This window comes from Dysidea avara, chromosome 5, assembly GCF_963678975.1.
Source record: "Dysidea avara chromosome 5, odDysAvar1.4, whole genome shotgun sequence".
Lineage (NCBI taxonomy): Eukaryota > Metazoa > Porifera > Demospongiae > Dictyoceratida > Dysideidae > Dysidea > Dysidea avara.
The window spans coordinates 1812986-1835621 of NC_089276.1; the positions used below are offsets into that span (position 1 = coordinate 1812986).

At 37.5% G+C, this 22636-nt stretch overlaps 2 long non-coding RNA genes across 10 annotated transcripts; both read left to right on the plus strand.

The window, feature by feature from the left end:
* The first annotated feature begins 116 nt into the window (after nucleotides 1-116).
* Nucleotides 117-7968, plus strand: LOC136257104 (uncharacterized). Of its 9 annotated transcripts, none has more exons than XR_010701804.1 (11): nucleotides 117-383; nucleotides 774-878; nucleotides 927-1070; nucleotides 1115-1215; nucleotides 1429-1543; nucleotides 5591-5741; nucleotides 5788-5880; nucleotides 5931-6048; nucleotides 6710-6798; nucleotides 6846-7053; nucleotides 7106-7968. It is a non-coding gene; the product is annotated as an uncharacterized lncRNA (long non-coding RNA). The 9 variants fall into 9 exon arrangements; XR_010701805.1 differs by having other exon boundaries at nucleotides 777-878; XR_010701803.1 differs by lacking the exons at nucleotides 774-878; nucleotides 927-1070 and adding an exon at nucleotides 1265-1303.
* Nucleotides 7969-11483: 3515 nt separating this feature from the next.
* Nucleotides 11484-15692, plus strand: LOC136257107 (uncharacterized). Its single transcript, XR_010701814.1, has 4 exons — nucleotides 11484-11768; nucleotides 11863-12370; nucleotides 14096-14251; nucleotides 15171-15692. It is a non-coding gene; the product is annotated as an uncharacterized lncRNA (long non-coding RNA).
* Nucleotides 15693-22636: the final 6944 nt, after the last annotated feature.

Below are 22636 nucleotides of genomic sequence, written 5' to 3' on the forward strand. Positions count from 1 at the left end.
CCATCAAGTCATCCTGATGATCAGTCCGCAGGTCAGTGGACTTGGTCGCCAGTCCAGTCCGCTGGTCCAGTCCAGTCCGCATTTTAGTGACAGCCTATTTAGTTGCAGCACAATTATTACGTAATGTAGAAAATGGCGATATTGGTGTTCCATGTCGAAGCGTAAATTAGTGCTGTAATTGTAAGATTCAGATGCACTTTCACCGATAAAATTGTCGAAAGATAGTTGTTGAAGACGACTGTATAAGTTAGGTCTTGTTGGAACCAGCAAATTGGAAGTATGTTACAAACAAACTTTTATACGAATTTCACCTCTCCAAACTTCGCCTCGCTGTGGACCAAAGGCAAGGAATGCACAAAATCTGATCTCTTAAAAGCGAAAAGGTATGTATGTATTTCTCATGTAAGCAGTATGGCTACATGTACTTGTATGAAACAAATTTGTACTATATTTTGCTACGAGATATAGTATAAGTAGCTGGCTATCATATTTGTATTTGTATTTTAAGGATAAAGGCTTATGCCTGTACATCCATAAACAAAATTAATAATTATTATGTACTTAGCTATTCTAATTACTATACAAAATCAAATAAGCAATTACTGTAGTGTCTGTCCAGCAGTGTTTTAAAATAATTGACAGAGGGAGAATCAACAATAGATTGGGGTAATGAATTCCAGTCATTGATTACTCTGTTACTATAAAAATTATAGATCTTGTATACGAATCAGTGTGATGTTTGAATAATTTCCTTGTGTGACCTCTTGTTACAGTAGAAGTGGATGGGATAAATAAATGATTTTCTATATCATAACTGCCTTTGAGAATTTGGTACAAATATATCAAATCACCCCTTCGTCTACGGTGTTGTAAAGATGGTATGTTTAGATGTCTTAATCTGTCGTAGTATGATAAATGGTTGATAGATGGAATCATTCTGGTTGCTTTACGCTGCATTCTTTCATGTTTTTGATTGTCAAGTGTGTAAGAAGGTCCCCATATGATGCACTACACACAATTGCAAACTATTATTGGAGTGATAAAACTATCATACAATGCCATAATCACAGGTACTAAAATAAAAGTCATCATCAGTGATAATTTCTTCTTCTAGCTGCTCATCATTTTCAGACATACTACTCCCAGTCTCATCAGTTTCATTTTCACTATCGCTACTGCTGCTACTACTGTTCTCATCATCATCATCATCCTCAGGTAAGTGTCCCATTTGTTGTACATTGACATTAACACAACCCTGGCATAGACATCCAGGCCCACAAGTTAACTTTTCTTGCAACCACAAGTAAGTGTTTTGCAGCCCTTTTTACAGCTGCATCCTTTAGTTAAAAAATCAATATTACGTTTTATTCTCTGTTGAACTTCATGTGCCTCCCAGTCGATAGTGTAAGTACTGTTGTTCTGTAATAGCCAGCCACTGCTCTCTGGTGATGGCAAAGCCATAAAGATGTCATGTTGACAAGATTGCTGTCACAGCTGACTTATCCAGCAGGATCTCTGCCAATGGCGCCAGAGAGATGAAAAGGTTGGTACCCTGTCTTCTTCATTTAGTATACGGTCACTACTTAACTCTCTAATGTTCTGCAACCACTTCTCATGTTTTTCTCTTGGTTGTAATGAAGCCTCTAGTGAATTGTACAAATGTGTTGGGGTTTTGTGTCCCTTCAGTGCCACAAAAGCATTCAAGTGCTTTTTGAAATAAAATGTCCCCACAAGCCGTATGAAAGATAAAAAACCGATTTCTTTGTTACTTTGTGAAGTGTTCTGTAGACTCCCTGGCATATTAGATCCAGCTATAAATGATGCATGTTGAAAGAAATTGTTTAAAACTTTTGCTTTGCCAATGGACTTGAAATAAGAACATAATCGCACCCAGCAGTGGCGTAGCCAGACTTTTCGCCATGCCTGGGCAATGGGTGGGCAAGCCATTTCCCATGCAACACACGTACACATGCCCATCTTCATATGGACATCAATATAACATTTTTAAAATGCATTATGTATCATCCTACACTACTGTATGCAAGATGACTAATATCAACCTAATAGAAGCGAACACCTAGCTAGCTATTGGCCTTCTAACATATTACATACATTTAGCTACACGTGTCTTAATACCAGACCACAAAGATTCTTGAATTAAAGCACGAGGAGCTCTATCACGTGATGACTATGCTCTGCCACTACAGTTGTTAGCCTAGAAAAGTGAAAACAAAAAGAAAAGAATTGCTGACTGAACAAGTACTCCATACCGTTTGAGCTGAGCAGTATCCACACGGATAGATGGGTGCTTTATGATTATGATTACTGAAAACAGTTACAAACTGATATGTTCAGGTAAGGAAAAACATTACAAATCACATAGATAAGAGTCAGTTATAATTTATCTAAAAATACTTGTAGAGATTGGGATTCTATTGTGTCAGTTGGTAAATTGTTCCAATCGCGGATAGATTTGGGGTAATAGCTGAATTTATAATGATCTGTTCTAGCAAACAGAATCTCAAAATGGAAGGGGTGGTGGTGGCGGGTGGGATATGTGGTGTTAGTGAAATAATTTGGGACTGTTAAGACTGATGAGGAGTAAACAATGTTGTAGAAGACTTTTAATCTAGTCGCATATCGTCGGTGTTGAAGTGATGGCCATTGTAGATCTGCTAACATAGATGTAACACTACTGTTATATCGGTAGTCTGACTTGACCCAACGAGCAGCACGTCGTTGTAGTGCTAATTTCACAAATACCTCTAGACCGCTTTGCCTCCCGAGTTTTGACCACACCAATAGCTACCGTGATCACTTAATCCAAATGTAAACCATCCAGCCCACTATAGTGAAACCAATTCTTTGTCCTTCACTCCTTGCCACAATGCTGCACGGTTTTTTGTAATCACGTGATCTTGCTTCTATTTATTGCCTCCTCTATTTGTGCACAATCAAGTTACTCGTAGGGAAAATCCCTTGGATAACCCCATCTCTGTTTAGCCAAAAAGAAGGAAACCATCGGCGAAAATGGCATGGTGAGTGTTGTATAAGTTGTGCTATATTTATTCTTGTACAGTGACTAGTTAAGTAACTTTAGCAAAATCTCGAGCTATCCAGCCCACGTCTTTATAATTACTCTAGGAGCTGATGGTGGGGCAAAGAAGTCTGATGCCCGGGCAATGCCCTGGCTTGCCCGGGTTTGGCTACGCCACTGGCACCCAGTGCAAATAAATAGTGATTGTAATATCTTACAAAGCCCATCTTGTGGAAGATTACTCAGATCTGGGTCTTTGAGCAGTGCTGCTCTCAAGTTGTTGAGATTGATGTATTTATGTTCACTTGAAGATGGTGTGTTGAGTTGCACTGTGTAGGAGGTAGTGGTTTGTTGATTGATGTAGCTTAGCCCTATGTTGTACACATCAGTGTCTGGTGAATAGATAAGAATGTTGTCAGCCTGAGACTGTGTTGCATGTCTCCACATTCTGCTGTCAGCTTCTCCAGCTGTCGAATAATACTTTTCCAGCTGCTCTGCAAATAATTCACTAGGTTGCAACAGCCAAGCAATATTCTCACCAGAACCTGAAAAACACCCAGCTAAAATCAGCTTTTGTTGGCCCATCAAAAGAAAGCGTCCATTCTGCAGCACACTGAGTCCAATAGCTTCAACAATAAATCTTTTACACTGTTGACACTGAAGGTGCTCTTGCCATTTGGTAGGTACATTAGCATGTGGGCTTATTGAACTGTGTTGATGTTCACTGTTGCTAGTAGAGTAACGCTTCATATGTTCTGGTTGTTTAGGATTAAAAAGTTGTTTGGCTGGCTTATCAAAAACTAGGTGTACCTCCAGTGTGCCTGCCTTAAAGTGCTTCAAAACAAATTGGTTAAATAGAAATTGAGTGTATTCTGTAAAAGACTTAGTTTGGTGTAGCGGTTTGGTGTTTAACATAAACATGGCATCAATGATAACAACAGAAGGTGTTGAAGGTAAGCACGACAAAAACACAGGGGGGTCTGCCATCTGATAACGATTCAGTAGCTTGTCAGTCCATGTACTCTTGTTTCCTCGGTGTGGGTGTCCAGCTTCATCTGACAGTGCACGAGGTAATTCAGAGTACTGCTCTTCCTGAATACTCTGTAGCTGTCTGTTGCTGCTGAGCCATGCAATGTGACGTCGCAAACACTTATTGACTTGCTTGGTTTCCATCTCCTTAGGTGTGCATCTGGTTTTTCGCATGGCTTTAGTTGTCATTGTAATTAGTTTGTGTTGCCTCAAAGGAGCTTTCTGAGCACTGGGGCACTGTAAAATATGATATTTTACATAGTTCAAAAATGCCTGTTCCCCGGTCTGGTAAAAAGTTAGCATGTCACAGGTTTGCTCTTGTGTTGCTATTTGGCCTGTAAATACATTCATCAACCCCCTACAGTTGCTTTTGTCATCATGAAATAGTTTGTTGGTAACTATTAGTTCACACATACGTTTTATGTTGTCTTCAAATCTGTTAGCCTGGGGGGAACTATCAAGAAGGACAGATGTTTCAGTTTGCTTGTCCAAGTATGGGAAAAGTTGATTTATAATGTTTTTATAACATTTGATGCGATAATTGAAAAACAAGCTAGTTTTCTGAAGATACGGTTTGGTGGAGCGGACCACAGCCATTTTTGAATCTTTATTAATACACATTTCGTGTGCTTCGTCAAGAGCAACTGCTCTTGTTGGGTGTCCTGTTAAGTTCACTGTAAATGCTCCTTTCTTGAAACAATGTAAAACTTCTGGTGGGTACTGTAGAACCTGAGCTAGGTGGTCAGGGATGATTCTCGCATAATACTCTCTATCAAATGCTGTGAATACAGGGACCATCTGCTTCAAGCTTGCTATGCGTAGCTCCCAGTTGCTGCATCTAACTGATAAATAGAGACCATAATAGCTTAAAAAGTCCCTAAAAACAAATTGATTCCAGAGCTTCCAAGTTTTGTCAACCTTACTCATTTGGTCTGTGAAATTCTTAAAACCTTCATCAGTGTGGGTGTCTTCCACTAGCTCACGAATCCTATTGATAGTGTGAAATGGTGATTTCTTTGTCTCTATACTCAACTGAAGTATGCAGTTGGCATCTGTTGTGATACTGTTGGCTTTACTAGCTAAGTAAGTGTCTAGCATCTGCCTGAACATGGCCTCCCACACTTGCAGCAAAAAATTGTGAGTACGTTTGAAATTGGAGCATTGCTCTATTGACTTCAGTGTGCTACCGTTGTAGCCAGAGTTTTTTGCTATTTCCCGTAAGCCAGCTGCAAAATAAATTTTCATCAAAATGGGTTGAAAGTTTTTGAGTATATGCCAGTCGCCTGGGAAAAGTAGTAGCTTTGTTAGTGCTGAACTGTATTGTTTTTTAATGGCCATCAGATGTCTGTAAGATTTACCATCACCTACTAAGATCACCCATCCCTGTTGGACATTGCCAAATTTGGCCAGTAAATCTTCTGCTACTAGCAACATAGTTTCAGCACAGTCTGGATATTCATTTATTAGTTCCATGTAGTATACTGTCGATGGTTCTTGCAAACCTTGCTTATTGTTTTCATGCAGGAATGATCGAAACTCAGAAAGTGTGGTGTTTGTTGGACACAAGCCTGATTGTTGATGTAGAGTGAACTTTTGAAGAATGTAAGAAAACAAGTTATTGTACAGTGTATTTCTTTCAGAAATCTGGTTTGCACTTTGAAGGAATTCATTTAAAGTAAGTGTTATTGACAGAGTGCGTGTGTGTAAATTTTGCACTGTAGTACTGTTGTCTGCACTTGATTTCAACTTGTTGACTGTCACAGTTCTTTGACGCTTTGGCCCAACTTCACATAGTTTGTTTGGCAAGCCATCAGGTGAGACCTGTTGTTGATGAAAATATTGAGATGAAGTAGATAGTTGACAGACAGCAGACAATGATTGATGGACAGCGGACAATGATTGATGGACTGTGGATGGTGGTGTTACATGGACGGTGGTGGCTGGCAGTTGTTGACGGACACTGTCTGGTAGCTGTGATTGCGGTAGTTCTGTGATGGTGTACGGTGTCAAGTAAGAAGGGTTGGAGCAAACCACAAAATGGCTAGGGTGAGGCTGTACCAACTGCACAGTAGTGCTGTGATAACTTCGATGTTGATCACCACAATACACTGCAGAATAACTCTGCAACATGTCAAAGTTGTCAACTGAGGCAATAGTAGAAACATTGCTAGGTAATTCATCCCAGACTTTAGCTTGACGTCTAGCCATTGCATGCTCAGTAACAAACCTATCATGGGTATCTGTAGAACTTGAACAACCCAACCTATTAAGTATCCTTATTAACCGGCGTGACCCTCCACAAACTTGCGTAATGTCAGCAATAAGGTCATGGAAGGGTGTTGGCTTCTTAGGATTTGTACAGAACATTAACTGGCTTAAAATAAAAAAACAGACGAATTTTCTTAATGTGTTCATTACTATCGGTGATTTCTCTTTCTCTGGCAGAGTTGGTTATGGAAGTTAAAAACTCAAACAGTAGTGGACTTATGTTGTCTAACTGCTCATTGATGTTTAGTGAAGTAAAATCAAATGATTTTTGTGCTTGAGACATCCTTTTAATTTCATCATGAATTAAATTGTTAACTATATGGCTTGCTTCTTTGAGTGTGTTATCTGCATCAGAGTGTTTCTGTTTGATTTCAGGTTCGATCCAACAACTATTTGCTAGCTGTGAATTGCTAAGTGCCCAAGACAAGGTGGCTAATATATCTGCACCTTTACGATACAAAATGGTACCAAATTTCATATGCATACACTTATGCATCATGTACACGTCTAGGTAAATGATAAGTTGGTGCAACAGCCAACGTGATGAAAAATGAACACTACCGTCTCCCACCTCTAGTACAACTTCTGCTAAGTTGATGTCTCCACTGTGCGAAGTGCCATAGGATTGAAGAAAAACAGTACATACCCAAGGAAGCAAAACAGCCTTGTGTGGAAGTAAATTCTTGGCAACAAATAGTACTGATGTTAATAAAGCACTGGTTAGTCTATCAGTGTTGTGAGCTGTCTTAGTATCTTCCCATTCTTCAATAGATCTTGCCAGCATTTCATCTGACCCAATTTGTTCACATTTTATAGACTTGATGATGGTACAGTGTGAGTTATAACAAGAAGTGCATATCCCATCTTCTGGTCTTATGTCTATGTCAGTTCCTGTGGAATCCTTAATGTACTTTGATACAAGTAAGGAATTGGGACTATGACGGCAGAATTTAGTACCAGGTTTTGGCATGGCTCCACAAGAGGAGCAGTTTTGTGCAGGAGTACAGAGACGGTACAGTTTGGTGTAACAGGTTGGGCACAGAAGAAATGGCGTGTTTGTAGATGCCTGTGCCCCAAGCTGTCTTTTCATATCAGCAATACTAGCAAAGGCTGGTTTGATAAGCTTGTCGCTGAATCTATTGGTACACTCAGGATTTATGCAAAAATTTGGAGATGTTGGTGCTGTTAGTGTGGTGTCAATGTTTTTCCATTTTGGTATATATTGAGTGTTATTGTGGTATCGTTTTGCCTCTATAAAATGCTTTTTACAAATATTACTTTCTTCAGGTGGAGATTCACTAAGGTGCTTACTTAAAAACTGTCTTTCTGCAGTTCCCCAATTGGTGTAACTAGTCATTTGATTGTCTTTGTTCCCACATAGGACGCAGCACAGATTTCTGCTTCCAGCTGATTCAGTAGTAGCCATATCCTGACACAGGGAGTCAACTAAATTTATATTGTTCATTGAAATGTGTTAAATAATACTGTATTATTAACATGACAGCATGTGTGAATTACAGCCAGAGTGCACAATTTTTTACTACGCCATTATTGTACCTATTTATTTGTCTACACTATTCAGCTGACTGTCAAACATTTAACAGTATGAAACAAATTTGTACTACAAATTAAAACCGCATTGCAATTTCTTACCGAGTCTGTTCAGACGCTTGTAGCCCGTTGCTACCACGTTGCAGCTGCCGGATCTGGTTACGGTGGGAAAGCCAGATGACGTGTTTTTGTGTTGTGGCAATTGGAAAGCCATAGTAAAATCTATTACAGGAAGTAATTGGTGCTTAATGTAAGGCGGTGCTTTACTGTTAGTAGCGCTTGTCTTCTCGCGGGCAAAGGTTGCGCTGCAACTAAATACGCGTAATAAAGCATATTTTTACCACTTGCGTTTTGACTGTATTGGCCCATCAGGAGTACTAGTAAACTGGCTACACATCAGAATAACATCATGACACTGTACTATCACTATTACCTTATATGAGTTAGCAGTGGTCATTGTTGGTGGTCTATTGATCAGAAACTGATTACTAGAACTGATCAGTGGCTGCTGTAGTCAATGTTCATTAAGTTCTTTATTCAACCAGTTGATCACTGTATGGTACAAGGAATAATAATCTAGCTACATGTACCATATATACCAGCTCATGTATAATGTGCAATACACACTCAAGCATGCACAGACAGACACACACACAAAGCCTCTGGCAACTGTGGAAAAACTGCGTTGCATGCCAGCACTGTGGTAAGGACTGTGCCATGTTTACAGGTTGCACACACAAACAAAACACTCTAATAGTACACACAAACCATTCTCGTTGGTTTTCAGTGCTTCTCTACACTCCTCTAGTTTCTGTTTAGTAACATCCACTGTCTCTGTTAGCTTCTTCACCTAAAAAAAAGTAAGGGATGGTGTAACCCTTTATGCTTGTTACTAGTGAGGTGTCACTGAAGGTCTAGATGCACATGTGTTAGCGTAAATCAAACCAGCATTATTTGTTGACCAGCTACATAGTTCATTAGTTATTGCAGGAGCTACGGGCTCTGTAATATACCTGTCATACCGAGGTGTTAAGAAAGTCACAACACTATATTTGAGGCCTGAAAGTCAAAGCTGTGATAATGAATATACTGAATAGTTAATATAGTAAAACATTGGCATCAAAATGAACTGTGTGTTCACTATTGGCAACTTTCTACTTAGTAAACTATTTTCCCTTTCATTTGTGATCAACATGTTTTAGGTGATCAACATGTTTTAGAGCTGCATACATAATCAAGAAATGCTGGATACAGGTACAGTATACAATGAGAGCACATGAGCTAGTGTATATACTGGTAGTTGGTAATTTAATAATTCAATCTAGCTGAGTATTGTGTTACTGTACATTGCTTTGTTCTGTGTATCACTTCTCTCTGTGAGATGTCTACTGAGCCTGACGCTCCCACTACAGTGAAACAAGTTGATGACCTGCTAACCGAGCTCAGCCAATCACGGGCCGATTTGCAGCACAAGATCAATCAGGATGTCGTCTCAGGGTAGGATGATATAGCACAGATGGTTGTCAAAAAATTAAAAGCGATTGTGGAGCCATCTTCAGGAAGAACGGCCATGAAGCCCAATTCTGATTCAACAGTGATGTTGAGGATTATTTTGCCTGTGTCTTGATCGAATCTACAAAACCACCACCAAAACAATTGATACACTCCAGGAGGAGGTATGAGAGCATCACTAACAAGTACACAGAAAAATTTGGAATTTTCAACTAGAGTAGGGACCTAGCACATCTATAAAAAGTACTGAAACAAGCTGGAGTAGTGCACAATATTAAATCACAGTAAAACAATAAGAAATGTTATATCCCTACTGTTTGAGTTACTATAGTAACATCTTTAAAAAAATCAACACTACATGGCACTACTGTATAGGGATACCACGATAGTCGTGACATATGATATGTTGTGACAAAGCTATATGATATGACATAGACTTTTTATGTCGTGACATAAATATTTCCTAATAATGCACACTTTTCCATTCATTTTGATCAAATTTGATGCAATAAATATGAGAAAATTGACAAATAAGTATGAGCAATGTTGGTTGTTTGTTATGATATTGCTGATGTTTAAATCGATATTTTTGCATGTTTGAATCAAAATACTTATACAGTTTCATAAGTAACAGCTTCAGTTGTGAAACTTTAAGAATTGCTTATGTTGTGGCATATGACATGTTGTGACATAAACTTCTATAACATGTGACATAAAAATTTCTATGTCGTGGCATCCCTACTACTGTATACACCCCAACCCAAGTATATTAACACCAAATCGAATAACTCTATGTAAAATTAAGCACATCATATTATGGCTAGAGAAATGTTCTCCCCGGCTATCTGCATCTTGGTTTGAGTGTTTCCTTCTCCATAAAGCTCATACAGCTGATCATGAATGTTACCTGTTATCAATCAAAAGTGTAGCATGCGTATAGTCCGGCCTTATAGTGAAATAATAATATGTGACCAGATCTGCAAAAATCCGACACAATCATGCAAGCCTAAATTTACGGTATGCATTGAATACAATCAGTGAAATACTTGCATATTATTAAAAAAATTCTGTAAATTTTTGAATGCTTTGTTCTTAGTGAAGAAAGGGCCTAACATCAAAACCCTGGATATCATCTTATTTACCTATTCAAGAGGAGCTCGAAAATCTTTGCAGTAGATGCAAGGATCTGGAAGTTATGGGGGTGTTCACAGTCACATGTGACCACAGGTACTGACAGTTCTAAGGAAGAATCTACATGGGCATGTAGATATTTTAAAAAGTTACAGTAGACAATTACATAAAATTGTATTGATCAGATCCAGCCACTCTTTACAATTCCTAGCCAAAAATATCCTCTTGGAGGCTAGGATACTTTGGTAGTCAGCATCATCTAAACATTTTCTAATGGATGACTTAGAGATAGCTATGGTAGAGTTAGAAAATTTAGAAAATTCCCAATGGAGGCTGGCCAAGTACTGAAATTTTAATGGTCTCATGATAACTGGAGATGTTAACTTCAACACATGAACAAATGGACAACCTTAATGAGCATAGTAGGTACTAGAATAGGGAACACCTGATTATGACGATAAGTGCAGTGCTACTGAGACAGGGCAACACATTCAAGACATAAGCTGCTGTAAGCTGGGTGAAATCACATAATGAGCATTTTGCATCACATTGTGTTAAGTACTGTTAACCACATCATGTCTGAAGGTTGACAGCAATGGGTAGAGTGTTGGAGGCAGCTCGTAGGAGAAATGTGAGTTGGCCAGGGTGAAATCCTGCTAGAAGTCTATTCCAGGTCTTGCAGGACCCATTTATTGGGCTGAAAGTTCACTAGCTCTGAGATAGTGGTCACTATTAGGGAGGACAGGACATGGTTTAATCAGGGATATATTTGGTCAATTGTGGACATGACGTCAGACGCTATTGACGTCATGATCATCTCGTTTCTAGGAGGCACTGGTAGCTCACCGCTGATCAGAGGTTTACACGTAATGATATCATTCAATATATACAAACATTTCCAGTACTTTAAAACACTATAGTAGCTATAAGAGTGCAGAACGTACTCACCGGCGAAGTCACAGTCCTTTGGCATCCGGCCGGCTTCATGAATCGGCTATCCCTTGGCGATACACTAGATGAACAGAAAAACCTGAGGTAGCTTAGAGTCTGCATTAGTAGCTACATAGTCCATAAGTTACTTGATACGAGACTACGAACAAAATGCAAACTTGAATCTCCGATACTTTAGAGATCACGTGAGCAAATGAGAGCGACGAAATCTGTTATGCCAGTGTAATATGCCGAAGCAGCTGCTAGTTTTAAAAAAACATCTGATCATGGGGGAGCATTGCCAACAGAAGTGAGTGTTCACTTTGCTGTCGATATTTGCCATTATGTTCAGCACTTGTGCTGTAAAGCATTAATAATAATATATGCCATAATTTTGCCCCTAGCATTGTCCAATATTTAAGGTGGTAAGTAATTTGGTTACATTATTATATACAAGGAGCTTGGCTGTGAAGAAATAGCTGAGCTGCAATATTCATCCTTCAACCGTTTATGGAGTGCTTGATTGCTACAAGGAGGGTGGAGATGCTGCACTAGTACCCCACAATAGTGCCACTTCTAGACAGAACCAAAAAGTTTGCCATTGTAGACATCTTGATGGCTAAACCAGATGTATGTCTAAGTCAACTGCAGAGCGAGCTATTTAAACACTGGAACATGCATGGGCAAATGTTAGTACTATTTTCCGAATGATCAAAAGCTTTGAATACTCAAGAAAACAACATCAACAGGTCATTCTATGAAGAAGTGATGTACAAAGAGCTGAATTTATAGCAGAATTGGGATACTTGTTTGCTGACATGATAGTATGGATGATGAAACTGGTTCTGACATTCGTAATGAAAGATGAAAGTTTGGCTATCATTCACACGGAATGACACCTGACAGCTACAGGTTAGTTGTAAGAGGAAAACGGTTGTCTTGCATTGCGGTGATGTCCACGAGAGGTATAGAAAATGTGAATATATATGTGAATGAGTCTGGGAAAACTGGTCTTATTGCCCAGCCCATGACTTGATTTTTCACTAAGAACACAAAGCTACATGACAATCAAGACTTGAGTGGTCTGCTTTTGCTGGCTGCTTTTCCCCAAGCACAGTGGCAATCCATACAAGTGGTCTGGGGCCCTAATGGAGCTCTGTCCAGCCTGGGAGTGACTGTATGTGGCTGTACAGCTACACGGTGTTGAATAAAGACCTGTGCTGTAAATGTGCTATTATTCTAGCACCTGAATGGCCCATAACTTGGCCTAGTTCATTCCTCTTAAAAATATTAAAACAGCCTCTTGCCTTCCTCTGGCCCCCACCACCCACTCCCTTTGGAGCTCGCCTAATACAGCTAACATTGAGTTTTAAAGTATCTAAAATGGTGGGAAACTTAGTTGTTGGCTATTTGTACAGTGGACGATCTGGAAGGTAAGGAATATGTGAAAATTTAGTACACATAGCTTCAACCATTGGCGAGCTACAACGGACTGAATACTTAAAACATTTCTTGATAGTTTTCCCAGCATAAATATAATATAGAATACTAAGCTCAATTACCAATGGTGTAAATTAAGTTAATTATAACTGCATCCACCCACCTAATGATACCCTGAGCTACTGTAGCATGTTAACGCAACAGTATTGCTGAGAAGTTGGCATTGCTATTATATATCACAATGTATTACTGTTCCTGCGTTTTACAAGTTATCTTACATGGATATATCTGCATTTGATATGATGATATGAGATTGTTATGACATCAGTAATGTAAAGTGTAGTTTTGCTATAAAATCCGGCATCAACAAACATTTAGTTCAAAAGGATGAAAACCTTTTGAAGTGACCATTGTAGTACAACTACAGTAATTATTTACTCTAACATAGTTAAAGAAATTACTGCATCCTGGTTTTGTGTTAGAGATATTTCACTACCTCAGTTTGTGGTGATAAATGATAGTCATAAACATACACACAATAATTGACACCAATTACTTGTGCCAGCCCAGCTCCTTTGTTTAACCATTTAGGCATTCCCCAAACCTGCGACCTACACATTCCGCTGGGCAGGTTATGGTCAGGCCTTGTGCTAAGTGTATAGTTTGCTTTGCTTTGATTTTATTTCACATAAGCTGTCTCTGTTCCAGTTGTATACAGTAAAATTAATGAGCAATTAAAAATTTGTGTAGCATTAGAATTTCAATATCTGCTAAGTATAGCTAACCTACAGCTTCAAATCAAGTAAAAAGCAGCTGCAGCTTACTCCATCTGGTTGCTGTTTATGATATAGTCCACCAGTGGAGCACACATAGCTAGCTGTTAATTTTATTTATTTATTGACACTGAGCAGTCAGTATACTGCTGGTACATATACAGGTACATGAGAAAAATTACACATAGTTAGCTACAATTTATTCCTTGCTATTTATTTATCTATCTATCAATATATAGCTAACAGTTTAAAATTACACTGGTGGTGTATACTGCAAAGCCATAAAATCCAATGTGGCTTTTTAGGCATCATTGTGTTTTAAGTATGCTGATATCACTCTGATCACAAAGTATAACCACAAAGGCACTTGTTGCATATGGTTAGCACCATATGCAAATTAATTATAACCTTTTTACACCTTTAGTATAATGTCAATATCTTATCTTGATGGATGGTTGACACTAATTGAAGTAGTGAAAGTCAAAGCTACGCCTACAATGGCAGAAGGTTTTCCAGTGGTTGATTCTTCCAAGGAACTAGAGGTGGATCTGCAGTTGCAAGCAGTAGACAGCACTAGGAGGTGAGTTTTGCAGGCTTTCTGGATCCTGAGGTATTCATCACATTGATGATTGCGTTACTAGAGTATACCTTGTTTCTGTCCATGTCATTAATGTCAGTTATGTAGTGCAAACTCAAATGGTTAATGAATTCAATTTTGCACTTTCAAAGCATGCCTGCAGTTTTCCACACTTGCAGGTGAGTCACTGAAGTATAATTTTTGTAACATGTGATTTACCTAATATATATATACACACATGCATTCAGGGCCTGTGGACTTCATGCTTGTGCGTATATATCAAGCAAATCACTTAACCCAATAATTACAACTATTACATCATAATTAGAATACTGAGCTGACATTTATAATTATGGCTAATAAAATAAAAATTAGAACTAGCTTCCAGTGTAGAGTTGCAGCTATTCTTTTGATTCTATAATTTATTGCACTGCAAAACAATTATAATGACAGTATAATTATACAGTAATAGTAGTACTGTGAAAGGCCTACATTTTAAAAATATTTAGCCAGTTCCTGGCTACTGGACTGAAATTTATTTTGCCAGTCAGTACACTGTTTTATGAAGGAATGTTTATGGTTTGAGGCCAATTTAATCGTCTTGGCACTATAAACTTACAGACAGTGAAAGACACTGTTATGCTTAACGATCAAACCTCTGAATAGTCAGTTAGGGATAATTAGGGTCGATTCAGCTTTTTTTCACTGGGTCTCTTATGTCAGGGTTAGAATACATTTTCTACATTTAGATGTGCAAAAAAAGGTTTTGGTAGCTAGTGGGGTAGCCTTGTTTCTTTTTTTTTTCTTTTTTAAAGCTTTTGCATATTCCTCTGCAATGACCAGCTAGCATTTAAATACATAACAAGTTAGTCACTTATGTGTGATATATTTTAATGCTCAGTTGTTTTCTGCTTGATTACAGCAAGTCAGCCAAACTCCAATTCCAGAACTCCATTTGAATGTCAGCTCCTACAGAAGGAAGAGACGGAAGCAGTTGCTGTCATATTTGGGGAAGAAGTTCAGTCACTCAATGAGTCATGTAGTTGTTTCCTATTTCACATCAGTTCCCAGAGTAGTGATATGTTGATGTCATCAATTTGGTAAGACATTATACACTGAATTCATCACAATCACTTTGCTGCTTGCACTAGATGTAGGCAAAGCTCTTCCTTGGCTTGCATATTCACGTACACACTAAATATTTACACCAAACACGCATATACATATGCTGATGTTTTCAACTTGTAAACCTTTGGAGCAAAAAGCGTTGTGCATGCTAAATTAATGTAAAATTATATTGTAAATTGTTTGAAGTATGGAAGGACATGTCTAAATAAATAAAGTATAGTAGCAACTGTAAATTTAATATGAAAAGCATAAGTACATCCTCTCTCAAAGAAATCGAACTAAGAATTACTGAGGCGTATAATCTACAACATGTGCTATGCACAAGATCATTTTTGCATCCTCTCCGTATTATATTTTATTACTCTGCAATATTTTTGTGTGTTTATGGCAAATGTACATAAAATTGAAGAGACTGTTAGCTATCATTGACATCAAAACACATCACTGTTAAATACATTATAGCTTTTATGTTATAATAGTGGATTGGCTATAGTTGCATGTGCTAAATCACTCTGGATGTATGGAGAGTAGTTCATATAATAAAGTTTTATGTTAACATCTACAGAGCATAATTAAACACAAAGGTGTCTCTGCAACAGTTTCAGAATAGCAGACCATCCCCCTTCAACACCTCTCAGCCCGATGTCTAATGGAGTAGATTAATTCCCTTATATCAGTGATGACACCAAAGAACTTCTAAATAAATCCAAAAGGTTGGAATAGTGTTATGAAGTGTCATGATCAGTTCTTGGGTGTTAGTGTAGCGAGCAGTTTTTGTGATTAAAAGCCATGAAATTCTATAGTGTGATCTTGCTTTAACTCCACTGATAATGTTTATTTATCAAGTTACACCACATTAACTTAAAACACATTAAAGATTTGTGATGCCATTATAACAATTGGTGCGTGTCTGTATTGACGCTATCATAAATCAAAAAGAAAAGAAAACAAACTCTGCTAGATATTTAAAGTAAAATAAAACACAAAGATACTCAGGTGTGAACTAGCTATCAAGCCTTATAAGCACACAGTAAATTACAAATTCAAATATTTGCCTCACTTTTACAGTGGTTGGTTGCAGTTTCTGTTGTTCTTGTTCCTGTTTCTACCTCTTCTCCAATAGTTCAGCCAAAGATCTCAAGTAGCTGACAACAATACAAACACCACTCCCTTTCCAAGACCATTTGTAGCCTCCATCACTAGTAGATCATATACCTGGTCAGCGTCTCGATAATAGTGATTGTGATTGGTTAGTTTCAAACACAGGAGGAATGCATGCACAACTAAAACTCAATGAACCTCATCTTTATATTCAACCTTTATTCCACATTAAGATAACGAGAGCTACAGCTAAGTTTAGCCCACAAATTCATATTAATGTAAGCTTATATACTAACCCACACAGTTTACTATTGGACTAATAGAATTGGTATTCATAAATATCTCATGGTCATATCACAGCATAATTCATACACAAATACTGACTGTATTTATTCCGTCTATGTTTAGGTGTTGGAACCAATAGTCCAAAAATTCTACCTTGGCTCAAACAAAAATAGACCACATCCCCCAATAGTGAATAAAATTAGAGTCATTTATAGATTTGAGGTTCATTTTGTCTTGTTATAGGGAGTTTTTTAAAATAGTTGTTCCAATACTGAATAAAAACGGTAGGTAGTATTGGAACACTATTTTTGCTGTGTAGATCTACACAGTATATAGTTATACAATCTAATACTTGAGGCTCTGGAGTTCATGAATCTTGCCATGTTCACAAGTAGGTCAGATGTGGCCAGTGTAGTGCAGTGATATGGGAGTGATAGTTTGTCTGATACATGTTCTAAGGCTGATGTGACACCTTCAGTGCTGTTATTGATTTTGGAACACTACTAAAGCAAGCAAATTACTATCTCTGAAAGCAGGAAATTGTCTCGGAAATATGCCTAAAAATCTAAATAGATATTGAATCAAAGTTTTAGTTAAGCTACACGTAATTGATGCAATATCAGCTCAGTAAAAATACTAAACACACACACACACACACAGAGTTGTTGTTCATTGACAGGCTTGCATTATTGTTCTTTTATCCATTGTGATGTAATGATGCTATTGGTACTACACCTGTGTAGGCCTGCTTTTGTCTTAGGTAGCTATAATAGTGTGTGTGTGTGTGTGTGTGTGTGTGTTGGTGTATACCAAAAGTGTTATTGCTGTTAATTGGTATTAATTATTACTTTATGGAAAAGCATTAGTGATAACTTGTTAGTACATAGAGTCATTAACAGAAACTTACTGTAATTAGACCACTCTGTAATTAAACCTATAAACTCCCAAAATATGTATAATTTTCTACCCAATGTAGTCACCTGCTTTGCTCTTACTACCATGCTGTGTATACAAGCAGTAGAAATCATAGCCTAAGTCATCTTCATCATGTCTTTACTCTACACTAATAGAATGATCTATACCCATTCAAAATGGATGCTTATATTGGCCGCACTTCACAGAAAATTAGTATTACAACACTATTTAGAGAATTAACCCTACTATTAAAGTCAAGTCATTAAGTCTAAGTCCTTGAAATTAGGTTTGGTAATCCTAAGGCTGCAGCTCATGTTGCTGTCAGACCTTCAAGTGCTGGTCACTGTAAAGTGTTAATAATAATTAACTTCACTGAGCTCTGCTTTCCACCTACACCCCCAGTATCTAATGGTAAAATAGTAGGACAAACGTTATGTGTACATGTCCTTGCAGGAGAAAGATGATTAAAGTGGTAGACAAGAAGACACTGAATCAGACGATTATGGCTACTCTGATGACATGGTGTATGAGCTATCGCATTCTATTGGCTCTGTCTGAAACTTGTTGAATAAGATCCCCAGAGCTACGTGTAAGATTGTAAGATGCTTTAATGAGGTCACTTGTCTAAACCAGCTAACTTGAAAATGCCAAATATGTCATTTGTGTACAAAGAAGAAGCAAGTAAAACAGTACAGGACTTATGGTATGTAACATGTGAATGTGTAGGTAGAGACTATGGGGTAGTGTGGTATATCAGGCTAATCCCTCGTGCAATGGTCATGCTATAACTGCTACTTAAGCTCATTGCTGAGGATAGGCTAGTATATGCTACAGGGTACTATAGACCATATACTGTTGTACACATGCTCTAGAAATCTAATACAGTCATAGAGATTTAGCTGACATGCCCCAACTTAGTCTCACAAGCCAGAACCTCATAATCACCTGCACCTTATACTGAAAACTGTGAGTTCTTGGATCTGGCCTGCAAGACTAAGCTAGAGAGCACGAGCTGAATCTCTACGATTATATAACTCTACATTAGATGGTTTCCACACATGTGCTTGTAAACGGATAAGTGCTATGTGAAGACATCTGGATTTGGAAACAAAGACTGCTGCTGTACTGCAGAACAACATTATAGTTATGAAAATTAACTGCTATGTAAATGTAAAATCTCCATGTCTGTGTCTCCTATTACTTGAAACTATGGACTAGCTAGGTGACATGTGACTAAAGTGCTGAGTAGGTACTGTAGTTAATTGTTGTCATTTGTAGGTACCCATTATTAGTGGCTGCTGCAGCTAATTTCCTTTAATCTTCTGAGGATGGAATAGTTTTGTCTACAAACTGCTTTGATGCACTATACAGTGTCCTTTATGGTGCAGAGTAAATACCTCACAAAACTTTAAGTGCATTAATTAACCCAGCAACATAATTGTCCCATTCTAACTATGCATATTGAAAACTATCATCAAAGTGTACTAATGGACTGTTATTGTGATAACATTAATGATCTGTAAGAGTTGTATATATGTGTTGACGGGTAGTTGGAAAAGGTAGACATGGTTGGATGTGGAGATGGACTCAGACACAGACATTTTGTATTTTGAAAATGTCTGTGTCTGAATTCATGTCCACATCTGATCATGTCTGCCTTTTCCAACTATCCTGTAAATAAAAAATCTAATCAAATCAAATCATGATCAATCCTGTGTTGATGGTCATTAATTGTTCCATCCTCAAGTCACAAACATCTGCAGCTGGTCATTGTAAGCACTGGTCTAAGAACTTCAACACAACATCTTAAGTTACACTGTACTATATAATATTTATTTTGTTAGTTTATTTTATGACATCACTGATTAATTGACCTAATAATGAATAAATTCCTGTATAATGTGACTACAATTTTAGCATTCTCTGAAGAAAATATTTTGGTGAAGAATGCCAGTGTAAAAAATAAATTTACTAAAAAGAAAAAATAGAGTAATTCGTTAGCAGTAGATTTTTAAACTTTGTACTATTTAAGTTTCTTGGAAGCACTGTAATAGCACTGAAATAAAATTTCAGAGAAAGGAATATTTTCACCATCGTATTTACTCAAAGCTATTGCAATATGTTAATAAAACTTGGTATGTCATCTTACATATCAGACTGTATGTACCGTAAGCTCATTTACATCATCATTAGAATTGTATTGATTACTGTTCTAAAGAATACACATAGCTAACAAGAAAATGCAAGAGTGGGATAGACATGATAGTTAGTCTGTTTAGGTTTAGTGAGTATCTATTTGTTGATGTTGTTTATTCTCATACATGACACCACATTTTCCATCCACTGTTATAGGTTGATAATGTAGTCTCATCCTGTGAACTAATTTCACCTTCTCAGTACTTAGTCAATGAGACTGCTAACACAATGGATACCATAGAACATCATTATATTCATTAGCAGTGCAGCCGTTCCACTTATCAACTAGTGAGTGATGATTAGTTTTATTTTTACTAGACAATACTATTATTGTTCACTTCCTTGTCTAAACTAAAGCACTGTACTCTGCACTTCCTGCTTACTACACTTCTGTATTTATACAGCATTTCCTCAACTTTGAAATTCCTGCCACAATAAACCAACCCCATAGTATGGCAGACGCATAAGCATGTTACAGTATATCCATTGTAAGCCATGTAAAAATTAAAAGCACTTTCCTCTGCTAATACTATTAACTATCGATCAATATTGGAAATTACCATCCTTATACCTATCAGTTGACAGAAATGGACTTCTAGATACATCTTTCCCTCCTCACCACCAGACTCAACTTGCTCATAGAACTGGATAGTTGTAACATCATGGAGGAGGTTGGTGTGATTGTGTACTGAGCCACAATTACTGCAGGTGATGTCATTACAGGTACAGTTGAGTGAATCATTGTCACCAGAACTTTCAGCTGTGTCGTATGGTAGTGTCAGGATCAGGTAGAGCTTCTGCAACTTGCTGCAGTGGCTATCAATGTTACAAGAAAGACAATGACGATGAGAATCTTAAGATACATCCTTTTGGTTGCACCCTAAATCTCTACTGTAGTATCTAGACATCTCTCTTCTTTACTGAACTACAGCCTAAAAGTTGAAGTACGTCACTAGCTATAGCTATTAAAGAGGCATGGGCATTGTTGCAATATCAAGACTGAATAATAATTCTGCTGTGTGTTTTGCTCTGTCTCTTACTGTCTGTGTGAAGAAAACTTTTTGAGTCAACCATCAATGCAAAAAGGAGTAACCATGATTAATAAATATATGTGCTACAAATAGATCTTTCTTGAGTTTGGAATTTGGACATCCGAAATGCTCATTCTAACATTGTACAGCTCAATTGTACCACATTGAGGATGGTGCATGAATGGGTCCAAATAGGCAGTGTGTTTTGTGATATTGTACGTAATTTCCTCTGTTTTAGTGCTATTGGAATACTTTATATCGATACTGAGGTATCAGGGTTGAACTTTCCTTTGATATTTGACGACATGTGACCAACCTCCTCTGGACTCATATTGTGCATCTGAGTATACATCGGAGTATGATGGAGATAAGGGAGCCAAGTTCGAAGAAAATCAGCAGTGGTCAACTGTCACTAATCAGGCCTTGCAACTAGCAGGTTGACATTTGAAAAACACTTATGATGTAATTGTATTACTTTACAATGTCAATGTCACAGCATTATAACTTAGCCTCATAATTGAACTACAAGGAACAACTACTATTTGCCGAAACTACACTATTTGCCAGTTGTTTCAAAAAGAGTTTACATCTTAATGAGTTTTATGGAATTCTTATTAGTTTGAGCTACTGAACTGTTCTTGGAATAGGAATTAGATGTTAATTACCTGGTCCAAATAGACTTACCTAGAATCTCATCACAGTGAACTGTTGTAATTAGCTATTCTTGGAAAATCTTTGGCTTTGTGCCAATCTATGACTGCCAGACTGTATATACATGTATATAACGTGTAGTGTAGTGGAGTGGAATTCCGCAGATCAATATTGGCCATTGATGGCTTAACTGTTCCAAGTAAGCAGCAAAATTAATGTACCTGGGTACAAATTATAACAAACAGTTACAAATACATAGTCAATTTTTGGCTGTCATATTTCAGTTTACATGCATATATGGCATTACAAAAAAACTTGTAACTTCGCGACTGTGAGTGCAGCAGTATTTAGACTGAGGAATACATCTTGCCATGCAGTATAACGAATACTATTGTTATTGTAACAACTTCCTTTTGTGAGCTTATTATTGTTTTTAGGTTAATGTTCACACACACACACACACACACACACAGATTGTGGAACTATAAATATATATGAGTTGATCACATTAAAAGGTCACATCAGTCTAGACCTTAGACGTGTTTCAAATAATTCCAATGCAAGTGCAATGAAATTTGGGCCATCCATGATCACTGTAAAGTAGCTAATCAGTAGTAAAATTTAACTCCTACCAATTTTCAACATGCTCCGAGGGAAGGTAGACTAGAGTAGCAACAACTGAATTGGTATATAGACTAGAGTAGCAATTGGTAGCCATTGCACTTAAATTCATAAATTCAACTATGTGAAACTATAATTAACACTTTATGGTAGTCATTGGGCATTGTCACACATTTCCTGTTTTAATTATTGTACAAATGAGTAATAATAATAATAATTACTTATGTTGATTAGCAGTTATTACTGAAGTGACAGCCACACAAGTGTAAATAATCGTTCTACTGTCTATATCCAGCTTGCAGCCATCTAAAGCTGGCTGTGATAAATGTATGTTGATAATCTGAGTTGATATAAAGTTTATAGCTAATTAACTGTTGTCACATTAGCTATAATATTATCAGTATTATCCTCCAATCACTAGTGCCCCATATCATTGCTAGTTTGTTATAATAAACACCAT